General features: G+C 36.5%; 1 pseudogene; it reads right to left on the bottom strand.

Moving 5' to 3' along the window:
- Positions 1-4,172: 4,172 nt before the first annotated feature.
- On the bottom strand, positions 4,173-4,773 carry LOC109023343 (Golgi apparatus membrane protein TVP23 homolog B-like; annotated as a pseudogene).
- Between the last annotated feature and the right edge of the window lie 8,683 nt (positions 4,774-13,456).

The following is a 13,456-nucleotide window of genomic DNA, read 5'->3' as shown; positions in this document are numbered from 1 at the left end:
GGCTCACGCCTGTAATCCCAGCACTTTGGGAGGCCGAGGCGGGCGGATCACGAGGTCAGGAGATCGAGACCAAGGTGAAACCCCGTCTCTACTAAAAATACAAAAAGTTAGCCGGGCGTAGTGGCGGGCGCCTGTAGTCCCAGCTACTCGGGAGGCTGAGGCAGGAGAATGGCGTGAACCCGGGAGGCGGAGCTTGCAGTGAGCCGAGATTGCGCCACTGCAGTCCAGCCTGGGTGACAGAGCGAGACTCCGTCTCAAAAAAAAAAAAAAAAAAAAAAGAGACTTGAGTCTCACTCTATCGCCCAGGCTGGAGTGCAGTAGTGTCATCTGGACTCACTGCAATCTCCACCTCCCGGGTTCAAGTGATTCTCGTGCCTCATCCTCCTGAGTAGCTGGGATTACAGGCACCCACCACCACGCCTGGCTAATTTTTGTATTTTTAGTAAAGATAGGGTTTCACCATGTTGGCCAGGCTCTTCTGCAACTCCTGACTTCAAGTCATCTGCTCGCCTCGGCCTCCCAAAGTGCTGAGATTACAGGCATGAGCCACCACGCCTAAGTGTGCTGCAAGAATGCTGCAAATAGAAACAATTCTTTTGTGTTTCCCTTCTTAACACAGTAATAGGAACATAAGTAAAAATAACCATCTGACATTGATCACATAACAGGGGCCAGGGCTGACAGGAAGGCTTTACATTGATTAACTCATTTTAACTCTCACATCATTATTTCCGTTTCGCATATAGAGAAAAAGCACAGAGAAGTTAAGTCGCTTACCCCAAGATCACACAGCTAGTAGGCGAGGACTGGGGGTTAAAAGCCAGGCAGCTGGCTCCAATGTTTCATTCCTAATCACTATACCATACTGTCTGCCTGAGTAGGTGCTCAGCTGACATTTGTTGTTGGGCTAGTTGATGAAAGTTTTGGACTCCTTACCATATTATTTATTTTTTGAGCATGAGTTAAAATACTCACAAGTTGTTTATAATAGAAATAGACTGTTACTTGAGTGATTTTGTAAAATATCAGTAAACAAGAAGTGTCCTGAGATTTGTTTGTTGTTATTATTATTTTTACAATTCAATCAGTGAACAAGAAAACGTAATATTGTTTTTACATCCCTGTGTTCTTTATTCCTTTCCTTTCTTGCATATTTCAACGTGCTATTATGAATGAATGCAAGATGATCCCCTCTGGCCTTTGGAATGCTTCGCTTTATTTATTAGATTGAGTAGGTCAACTTGATACGTCTGAACATTTTCTCTTGGAAAGCCCCTCCCCTCTTCCTGGAACGAGATTTTGTTTTTTAAAGCTAAATGAGCTGAAAGGTTGGGGAAAAATCAAAGCAAGCTTTCTAGGCGTTAAGTGTGAAAGCAAAATGCAAGGTTAAGAATCTTCAAAGGAGAAGCCACAGGCTTTCATGTCGCTCCCTTGCCCCGGTTGACCTGCGGGGATGCTCTGCGGAGCATGCGCAGTGCGCACTCTCCAAGCCGCCTCAGCCTCTCCATTTTCAGCCCGGGAGAAGCGGGCGGGATTTACACTTTCTCCCCCTAGCTCGCGGGAATAGAAAGGGAAATAAAAAGTAAGTGAAAGCGAGCGCCACCAGAAGACTGGCTCTTAGTCCTAAGAGGTTAGGGTAACGAATCGGTTTTCACAACCGAAGCGCAGACGTGGCGGTAATGACGGAACAGCTCCAGCCTGGCGCGCTGCTTTGCTCCTGGCTTGGCGCTGGGTCCTCGGCTCTGGAGGTTCTGGGGAAGACCTGGGCTGCCCACGCAGCTGCGGGTTGGACTGCACCTCGGCGGGGGCGGCGGGACCCTAGCAGCGTTGCCAGGAAGCGCCTTTCAGATCCCGCGGTGGCGCGCTGCGCCCCGCAGGCCGCGGAGCCACCCCGCTGCCCACGCGCCCTTCAGCGCGCATCCGCTGCTCCGTGGTTGCCCCAGGTTCTGCTTTGAGAAACATCTCTCCCACTCCCAAAACTGTACTTCTGGGTTACATGATGTTTCGTGGTTTTATATTTTGAAAAAGCGCCTTTCCCTTGTCAATCAAAACGGTACTATCAAGGGATAATGCACACACAACAAAAATGCACCAATCTTAAAAGTATGGCTCAGTGAACTATTTCGCATGTGTATACCATATGTATATGAATAGCATATGTATAGCATCTGGATTATTATATATAACAAATATATAATTATGTAATTCCCAGTGGCTGGGCCATCTTCAAGTCAGTGCCGACACTGGGTAACCAACTATTCAGGCTTTGGCCACAGAAGCCTGGTTTTGCCTAGTCTTGCACTTCGCATAGATGTGGTCATGCAGTATTATCCACTTAGCCTCCGGCTTCTCTCACTCAGTGCAGTGTCTGTGAGATGTACCCTTATTGCTACATTACCAGTCATTCATTACTCTTTACTGCTGTGCATGATAGTTCATTGTGTGAATACACCACACGTTATTTATTTGTTCCTATGCCAATGGATTTTTGGGTTTGAAACTTTGGGATGTTATGAATAAAGCTAACATGAATATTCTTGTCTTTTGATGGACATATGTGTTCATTTCTCTTGGTTATCTGACTGAAAATAGAATATCCAGATCACAAGGAAGGCATGCGTTTCATGATTATAAATATTACTACAGACATTTCTAAAGCAGTTATATTCATCACGCATTGGCCATGTATGAGTTCTGGTGTATACCCTTGATGAAATGTGGCCTTGCCATTATTTTTGTCACCATTCTGATATTTCTTTTTTTTTTTTTTTCTATTAGACGGAGTCTCGCTCTGTCACCAGGCTGGAGTGCAGTGGCGCGATCCCGGCTCACTGCAACCTCCGCCTCCCGGGTTCGAGCAATCCTCCTGCCTCAGCCTCCCGAGTAGCTGGGACTACAGGCGCACGTCAGCACACCCAGCTAATTTTTTTGTATTTTTAATAGAGACGGGGTTTCATCATATTGGCCAGGATGGTCTTGATCTCTTGACCTCCGTGATCCACCACCTCGGCCCTCCCAAAGTGCTGGGATTGCAGGCATGAGCCACCGCGCCTGGCCTGCCATTCTGGTATTTCATTCTGGTTTTGATTTCATAGAACTTCTTTCAAATTTTTACCAGCCATTGGAATATCTTCTTTTATGAAGTGTCATTTAAGTCTTTTGCCCATTTTAAAACTAGACTGTTGGCTTTCTTTTTATTTGTAGAAGCTCTTTTGTGTTTTCATATTTTTTTGTTTACCATTACATCTATTGCTTTAATAAATACCACCAATATTATACAAATATATGATTTACAATATCCCTATTATAGCAAAGAATAGAGTCATAAAATAAAATGTCTTTTAGGCGTTTATTATGCCAAGCATGCAAATTATTGTTCTCATTATGACATAAGAATAATACTCTTTTGGTGACAAAAGATATATTGTATTAGCTCAAAGTCCACTGAAGAGCTTCCAGGAAGTTCTAAAGTAAAATCTGGCCATGTTTTCTATACAATAAACAGAACAGCAACAACTTCTGCTATCCCTTAAGCATAAACTATCCCTTTACATAAACTTAAGTAAATGGCTTGTTACAAATAAAAATAAATAACATTTTAGAAACTAGTTAACATCACTGGCCCAAATGTGGTTTTTACTTTCTTGCATATGTCTAAGAAATTTCAACATGAAGTATATATTAAAAATTAACAATAAATTCTAAGGTATACATGAGCCAAGCTGCTCACTCTTACTGTGGAAGCAAAACTTACTTCTGAAAGTAATATACAGAAATAATATGTAAACACATAGAGCTTGAGATAGACTAAGAACATCCTTCTGTGTTCTATGGACCAAAATACAAAAGTCTCCATTACATATGTAAATGAACACACTTTCATTAGTTTGGGATATATTGATATTATATGACTGTGTGCATATTTTATGTACACAATAAAACAAATGTTGACAATGTCTTCAGTGACAACATGCATTCTAGCCCCAACTACTGGAAAGGATATAAAACCTTAATAAGAAAACTACTTTGCTTTGCTTTAACTAAAGTTTTTAAGTGAAAAACAAAGCCAACATTCCTTGTTGCATCATGGACCGAGGTCTAAAATGTTCAGAGTCAACAATCTCTTTGTTTGCTCCCCACTGTAACAAAGCACATAAGCATTCTCTCTCTCTTCACAAAGTCTGATCATCCTCAGTGTTTTGTCTTAAAAACTGCTTTCCAAGTATGAGGGACCCATGCTGGTTACATTCTTTCTGTTGCCTGTTTACACCTGATGTAGCCATATAGGTTGGCACCTTGTAGCACCACACCCATGATAACCACTGCTAACCAGTTTACCCTGAAGGAGATGAGGCCACTAAAGATAAATATCACCCACAGCACTGGACAGGCATTAAGTCCCAACCAAAAGATTTGATTCAGCCTCTGAGACAGTTTTGTCCTCCCGAGAGGATGCCTTTCTGGACTCAAGCACCCAATGGTTCTTTCCATCTTCATCATGTGATTCCAACACCGTAGATCCACCACTAGTCTACCTGTGACATTCGTCACTGCCCTACAGTCACATGACAAGATAGTTGTCACCATACAAGTAGTAAAGCTGCTGCTGACCAATTTGCAAAGAAGGTAGACCACAATTGCACTGACTTGAAAGAATAGCTGGAAACGTGAGGCCACTGGATATCTGATTTTGGATTGTTTTGTTTTGTTAGTTGTCTCTTCCACATCCAACACTGAAATGTCTTCGGTATCATTACTGTACTGATGCAACATGGTAGCCCTGTGCCAGCGCCCCAATATCATATTTAAAAAATTACTATGGCCTTTTATTTTCTTAATATCTACTATTGTTAGTTCTCTGAATTTGTTCATTTATTTGTTTATTTATTGCCGTTCTAGGTTGTTTGCATCTCCGTATACATCAGCTTTTAAATTTTCCCCCAATTTTTAAAACTGTTCTCTTGGAAATATTCACAAGTTTACAAATAAATGTGTAAAAATAATACTATAAGTTTCTATAATATTATCTAATCTACAGTACATAGTCTAATTTTTCTAACTGATCTAATAATACCTTCAATAGCATTTTTCCCATATAGCCCAGGAACCCATTCAGGATCACACATTTCACTAGTTATTGTGTCCACTTGGTCTGTTTTTAGTCCAGAACAGGTTGTGGCCGTTCTTGATCTTTCGCAACACAGTAGTTTCAGTAGACAAAAGTATTTCGTAGAATGTACCTCTGTGTGAGTCTTTCTCATGATCAGATTCAGGCTATGTATTTTGGGAAGAAATATGACATAAGTAATGTTGCTTTTCTTGATATGTTATTGTAGGAAACACACGATGTTGGTTTATCTCATTGTGGATCACACTGATCACTTAGTGAAGCTGGTATCTGCCAGCTTTCTCCACTTTAAAGTTACTTCTTTTTCTTTCTAAATGGCTGACTGCTCTTTGGGGAAATTATTTGAAAATGTTTATCTTAGTTTTAACATGCATTGATGATTCTTGCTTGCTGCTGGTAAAATGGTGATTTTCTAACTTTACTGTTCCTCTACATTTATTAGTTGGTATTACAGGAAGCACCCCTCCTCTTTTTCTAGTGTTACTTTCTGTAGAAACTCATGGTTTCTTGTTTTATTTAATGCACTTTGATCCATTACTGTCATTATTTATTGTTATTCTCAAATCATCCAAGATTTTGACAATAGGAGCCTCTTCAAGCTGACTCCTGTATTTAGCATGTCCCCAATATTTATTGTTTGAGATTTGTCTCAATTTTTTTATCTTTAAAAAATTTAAAATTTTCCCCAGGTGTATTGAGGTATAAGAGACAAACAATACAGTACGTATTGAAAGCATACAAGGGGATGATTCGATATAGGTATACGTTGGGAAGTGGTTCCCATATAAACCAGTTAGCAGAGCCTTCACCTCACATAGTTACCTTTCTTTCCCCGCTTACTTTCTGAAGCAACAGGATTGCCACTCATATTTTCTTTTTCCCTACCCTTGAATTCAGAATTTCCCCTTGGTTCCTTTTAATAGAGAATGATATTTGGAAAACAAATCTAGTTGCTCTGAAGTATTATTGCTTTGAGACCTTTTAGAGGACAGAATGCATAATGTCATATATTATGATATAATAATACTATTTCATTACACACTAGAATTAATGAGCATGTACTTATGTCACCCATAAAATCCTTCCTTGTCTTTGAACTTTCCCTATTTGTAACTCCTTCCATAAGATTCCCAATTTTCAACAAAATTAATATATTTTTTAATTTGCTCAACGTGCAATATACACGATATAGTTTCAGAATTACAGTAACCATGCTACAATGAAAAGAAGACCTCTAGGTTGAGTTCAGAATGTGTTTTCAGATGTTTCTGCTCTCCCCCTTTAAGCTAAGAATACAAGAGAGTAATCAAAATGCTATGCTCAAAGGTTATTTGATTTACTTTTTTTTCTCCAGTGCAGTTATGCTATTAATTTAAAGTGGAGCTGAGTTCATTTGTTTCTATTTGTATTACACTTTAGGGCTTTTCCTCATTATTATGGATTTAATTCTGTTTTTGAATATGTGAAATTTTAACATGATCCCAAAAATCCACACTATACAAAATGAAACAAGACATATCAAGAGAAGTGCCATCCCACCCCATTGTTTCTACTTGTTTCTGCCACACAGATACACAGACATCTCCTCTACATAATACGTTTCATGAATTTCTGCTTTATTTTTTCTTTTTCCAAAAATAAACAGAAAAATAACTATTTTCTAATTCTACTTCCTTTCTGACATCAAACATCACACGCTATATAAAACTGTTGCATTCTGATTCTTTAACTTCTTCAGTATTGTACCTTGGAAATACACCAGTTAATGCAGCTCTTACTTATCCTTTTTACATAGCTGCATAGTATTCTATTGCATGTAAATATCGTAATGTTTAAATTAATGTACTTTGTTGGGGTATTTTCATAGTTTCCAATATTTTGCAAATACATATAATACTGAATCATATAACTTCGTGCATGCCAATTTTTATGCTGTTGAAGGTGTATTTTCAGGGTAAATTTCCAGAAGTCAGATTTCTAGGTCAAAGGGTACATGTGTAATTTTATCATATATTGTCAAATTTCCTTCTCATAGGGAAGTTTTCTCCATTTCTCATTCCCACTATCAATGAAAGAAAACACCTATTTTTCAATAGTCTTGTCAGTACTGAATTTTCAAATTTGCTAGATTTTACCAAGCTAAGGGGTAAAAAGTGATATAACAACACAGTTCTAATTTGTGTTTTGTTAATTATGAGTATATTGAACATTTAAAAATATTTAGGACCAGCTGGGCATGGTGGCTCATGCCCGTAATCCCAGCACTTTCAGAGGCTGAGGCAGGCGGATCATGAGGTCAGGAGTTCAAGACCAGCCTGGCCAACATGGTAAAACCCCATCTGTACTAAAAATACAAAAATTAGCTGGGCGTGGTGGTGGGCGCCTGTAATCCCAGCTACTCAGGAGGCTGAGGCAAGAGAATCATTTGAACCTGGGGGGTGGAGGTTGCAGTGAGCTATGATTGCGCCATTGCACTCCAGCCTGGGCAACAGGGTGAGACTCCGTCTCAAAAAAAAAAAAAAAAAGAAAGAAAAGAAAAGAAAAAGAAATATTTGGGACCATCTTATATTTTAGCAAATTACCTTTTTTGTCCTTTGCACAATTTTCTATCAAATTTTTTCATATTTTGTCCTCAAATTTTACGTTACAGGCATTTTTCTGTGGCATAAGTTGCAAATAATTTCTTCCCATTTATCCGTTGTCTTTTGATTTTGGTTATACTTTACTGATCATGAAATTTTTACACCTGTTTCTGTAGTCAAATTTATCAATATTTTTTGCATCTGGATTTGGGGAAATAATTAGAACCTTTCCCGATAACTTTCACCCAAGTTATAAAAGGGTTTGCTTATGAATTATTCTGGTATCTCTATGATTTCTTCATCTCCTACACTTACATCTCTGATCCATTTGAATCACAGTCTTAAGTAATATGTAAAGTATTGATGTAATTTAAATACTTTCCATCTAACCATCCAGGTCTTCCCATACTACTTATTCAAAAGTTCAACTTTGTCACACTAATTTGAAATACCATAATTATCATACGCTAAGTTTCCATGTATACCTGGATCTATTTTTGTATTTCTTTTCAATAGCTAATTAATGAGTAATCTGCTTGTACCACTGTGCTAATTATAAAGATTTTGTGTGTGTTTTAATATCTGGTTGGGCTACGGCTAGCAGTTCATCTTATTCAGTATTTTCATGTATTCTTGCATATTTTTTCTTCCAAATTAACTTTAATCTCAACATATATAGCTTCAGAAAAAAAATTCATATTTTATTGGGGTTCTATTACATGGATAAATTAACCGAGGGAGAATCTGCATCTTTATAATATTGAGTTATCCTACACAATAACAATGATTACATTTTCTGTTTGTTCATAAGTACTTCTCATAGGGTTTTCATACTTCTTACTAAGTTCATTTGTGAGAATATTATCTATCTTTTTGATACTATTTTAAATGGTATTTTCTCTTCCAGTGTCCTCTGGTTGCTTACTAATCATGAATATAAGCATTTCTATTATTTTATGTAATTTTTATATCCTCCTTGCTTTCTGAATTCTCTTAATATTGTGTTAGTTTTATCACTGGTTCTCCAGTGTTTTCCAGTTTTACTATCATATTATCTGCAAACAGAAATAGATGTACTTCATCATATCCAATTTTCATGCCCCTAATAAATGTCTTGTGTCTAACTGCAGTGGCTAATGCCTTCTGTAAAAATGATAAAGGCAGGAGATAATAGGCACACTCTTCCTATTCCAGATCATCCTGGAAAGGTCTCTTGTGGAGGCAGACAGACTGATAGAAGGAGAAAACAGAGGAGATGCCCATACCTTACTATTTTCAGGGTTTTTATAAAAAAATCAAGAATGGGTGTTGAAACTTGTCAGACCCAATGGGGAGCATCAATGGAGAGAAATATTTCTTCTCCACAGTAAATTATATTATTGAATTTCTTTCTATTGAATCATTCTTCTACTCCTAAAACTAAATTTGTAAGTTTTCCTTCATTTTGTATGTTTTGGAAAAATTTATTTGGCATCAGACTGGCATGATCTTTATATGTTTGGTAGAATTTCCCTGTAAAGGCACCTGGGCCCTTTGTCTCTCTCTCTTTCTCTCTCTCTCTCTCTCTCTCTGTGTGTGTGTGTGTGTGTGTGTGTGTGTGTGTGTGTTGGCGAGTAAAAGTTCCTTGGTAATTTTCTCTTTTTTCCATAGCAAATGGCCCCCTTAAGCATTCTATCTATAACGGGGTCAATTTCAGTAGTAAAATATATTTCCCCAAGAAATTATCCAATATGTATATGTTCTAAATTTTTTGAATAAAGGTGGGTAAGTCATCTGTTATGACTTTTATTTTTACTGTGTCTTTTCTTATTTTATTTATATTCCCCATTTTTTCTTAAATGGTTTGTGTATTTCATTTTATTAATCACCAGAGTTTTGATTCATTCATTACATCTCTTGTTTTTTATTATCTATCTGATCAAATTCTGCTTTTATCTTTATTTTATTTACTTTGTGCTTTCTTTTGGTTTATTTCTAGTTTTTGAGTGGGAAGTTAGTTCATTTTCTTATATTTTTTATTGATATTGATATATGCTTAACAATATGAATGTTCTTCTAATATGCTTTAAAAGTATCTCATAAACTTTTAAAATCAAGTATTATTCTTTTTTAGTTTATAATTCCACTTTTTAAAGATCGAGAAATAATAATTGGACATATATTTAGGATAAAATGTGATGTTCCATTTGTATACGCATTGTAAAAAAGGTTGAATCAAGCTCATTAGCCTATCTACTACCTCACCTGCTGATCATGTTTTGCAGTAAGAACATTTAAAAACTATTTTAGCAGTTTTAAAATAGTCAATACATTATTATTAACTATGGTCACCATGCTGTGCAATAGATCACTAAAACTTTATTTCTCCTGTCCGAAACTTTGCACCCTTTGATGAACATCTCCCCCTTCCCTACCCTCACCCCTACCCTCTGGTAATGGCCGTTCTACTCTCAGCTTCTATGAATTTGTCTCTTTTAGGTTCCATATATAAGTGAAAACAAGCAGTATTTGCCTTTCTCCACGTGGCTTACTTTAGTTAACATAATGTCCTTTAGGTTCATTCATGTTGTTGCAAATGACAGAGTTTCCTTCTTTTAAAGACTGTGTAGTATTCTGCTATGTATATAGACAACATTTTTCAATCCATTTATCCACTAATGGACACTTAGGTTGCATTCATTTTTTGGCTATTGAAATAATGCTGCAGTGAACATGGAAGTGCAGCGAGCTCTTTGACAGACTGATTTCAGTTTCTTTGCATATATACCCAGAAGTAAGATTGCTGGATGATATTGTAATTTTATTTTTAGTTTTTTGAGGAGCTTCCATACTGTTTTCCCAAAATAGCTGTACTAAGTAACATTACTACCCACAGTGTACCAGGGTTCCCTTTTCTCCACATCCTAACACTTGTTATCTTTTGTCTTTTTTGATAATACTCATTCTAACAGGTGTAAATGATATCTTGTTGTTTTAATTTGAATTTCCTTGATAATGAGAGATGTTGAGCATTTTTTTATATATCTGTTGCTCATTTGTGTGTCTTCTTTTGAGAAATGTCTGTTCAAGTCCTTTGTTGATTTTTTAATCAGGTTATTTGTTTTCTTGCTATCGAAGTGTTTGAGTTCCTTATATATTTTCAATATTAACTCCTATAGAAAATCTTTGAGGTGGATGTGGTGGCTGAGGCCTGTAATGCTGGGAAGGCTTCCAAGGTGGGTGAATCACTTGAAGCCAGGAGTTCAAGACCAGCCTGGCCAACATGGTGAAACCCCATCTCTACTAAAAATATAAAAATTAGCCATGTGTGGTGGCGTGCACCTATAGTCCCAGCTACTTGGGAGGCTGAGGCAGGAGAATGGCTTGAACCAGGGAGGCAGAGGTTGCAGTGAGCCGATATTATGCCACTGCATTCCAGCCTGGGTGACAGAGCAAGACTCTGTCTCAAAAAAAAAAAAAAAAAAAAAGAAAGAAAGAAAGAAAATATTTTATTTGCAAATATTTTCTCCCAGTCCATGTGTTTTATCTTTACTCTGCTAGTTTTTTCCTTTGCTGTGCAGAGGCTTTTTAGTATGATACAATCCCATTTGTCTATTTTTGCTTTTCATTGCCTGTGCTTTGGGGTCCTATCCAAAAAATTATTGCCCAGACCAATGTCACAGAGCAATTCCCTTAAATTTTCTTGTACTGTATACAATGAAGGCCATATATGACAAGCCCATAGCTAACATCATACTCAATAGTGAAAAGTTCAAAGCTTTTCCTCTAGGTTCATAAATAAGATGCGGATGCTCACTCTTATCACTTCTATTCAGTATAATTCCGGAAGTTTTAACCATAGCAATTAAGCAAGTAAAGGCATCCAAAAAGTAAAAGAAGAAATAAAATTGTCTCTTTTAGTAAAGATTTTCTATGTAGAAAACCAAAAGACTCCACCAAAAGATGTTAGAACTGATAAAGAAATTCAGGGAAGTTACAGGATACAAAATCAACATAAAAAATCAGTAGCATATCTATACACTAACAACAGACTATCCTAAAATAATTAATGAAACAATCCCATTTACAGTGCCATCATAAAATAAAATAAAATAAAATACTTAGGAGTAAATTTAATCAAAGAGGTGAATGATCCGTATACTGAAATCTATAAAACATTAATGAAAGAAATTATGAATAACACAAATAAAAGGAAAGATGTCCTATGTCCATGGATTGGAGGAATTAATATTATTTAGATCTCCACACTACCCAAAGCCATCAAAGATTCAATGCAATCCCTATCAAAATTCCAATGTTTTTTTATAGAAATAGAAAAAAATTCTAAAATTTTTATGGAAACATAACAGATCCCACATAATCAAAGGAATCTTGAACAAAAAGAATGAAGCTGGAGGCATCATATTACCTGATTTCAAAATACATTGCAAGACTACAGTAATTTAAGCAGTATGGCACTCACATAAGAACAGATACATAGACCAGTGGCTAGAGATAGAGATAGAGAGCCCAGGAATATACTCACACATGTAGAGTCAATAAATTTTCCATGAAGATATCAAGAACACACAATGAGGAAAGGACAGTCTCTGCAATATATTGTGTTGGAAAAACTAGAAGCCACATGTAGAGGAATGAAACTGGGCTCTTATTTCACACTATGTACAAAAATCAACTCAAAGTAGATGAAAGACTTAAACGTAAGACCTGAAACTATAAAACCATTAAAAGAAAATATAGGGGAAAACTTTTGCTACATTAGTCTGAGCAATGATTTCTTGTATCTTATAAATTTTTATGTGTAATTTTAAATTAAATTTGACTTTTAGAAATTTTATGACATTTTAAAATCTTTATTTTCATCCTTTTGTTATTAAATAGAAGAAATTTTAAATTTCTAGTTGGAAGATACTTTTTTAAAAAGCTGTTTTCATTTGCAATATTATTACTTATGACCAAAGTGTTATTTTATAACATTTTTATATTATTGGCCTGCATGGTGGCTTATGCCTGTTATCAAGCATTTTGGGAGGCTGAGGTGGGTGGATCGCTTGAGGCCAGGAATTTGAGACCAGCCTGGGCAATGTAGTAAAACCCTGTCTCTACCAAAATACAAAAACTGGCCAGTTTCATGAACTGGTCTCAAAAATATATACATATATATAATGTCTATATTATGAATGCACCAATATTTTAATATTGATATAATGTATTGTCTCCATTTTTATTTACCTGGGCATGTCTTTATTTCACTTGCCGTTTTGAAGGGTAATTTTGCTCAATATAGAAGTTTTGGTTGATGGTGGGGGGTTCCCTGCTTTGTTTCAGCACTTTGAATATGTTGTCTCACTGCCTTCTGGCCTCCATGGTTTTTTATGAGAAGTCAGCTGTTATTCTTATTGAGGATCCTTGTATATGATGAGTCTCTTCTCTCTTGCTTTCAAGATTCTCCCTCTGTCTTTGGCTTTCAACAGAACAATTACGTTGTGTCCAGGTGTGTATCTCTTTAAGCTTACTATATTAAGACTTAGTTGAGCCTCTTAGAAGTGTAAATTAATGTTTTTAATAAATTATGGGAAGTTCAACCATTATTTCTTATTATATATTATATTATTTATTCTTCTTATTATTAAATAGCTGATTTAAAGTCTATTTACTAAATCCAACTTCTGGGCACCTTGAGGGCCAGTATCTTTTGATGGTTTTGTTTCTTGTATACAGGCTGCACATCCCAATTTCTTTGCAT

This window comes from Gorilla gorilla, chromosome 16, assembly GCF_029281585.2.
Source record: "Gorilla gorilla gorilla isolate KB3781 chromosome 16, NHGRI_mGorGor1-v2.1_pri, whole genome shotgun sequence".
Lineage (NCBI taxonomy): Eukaryota > Metazoa > Chordata > Mammalia > Primates > Hominidae > Gorilla > Gorilla gorilla.
The sequence above is the reverse complement of the archived record's forward strand: the minus strand, read 5'-3'. Positions and strand labels throughout refer to the sequence as shown.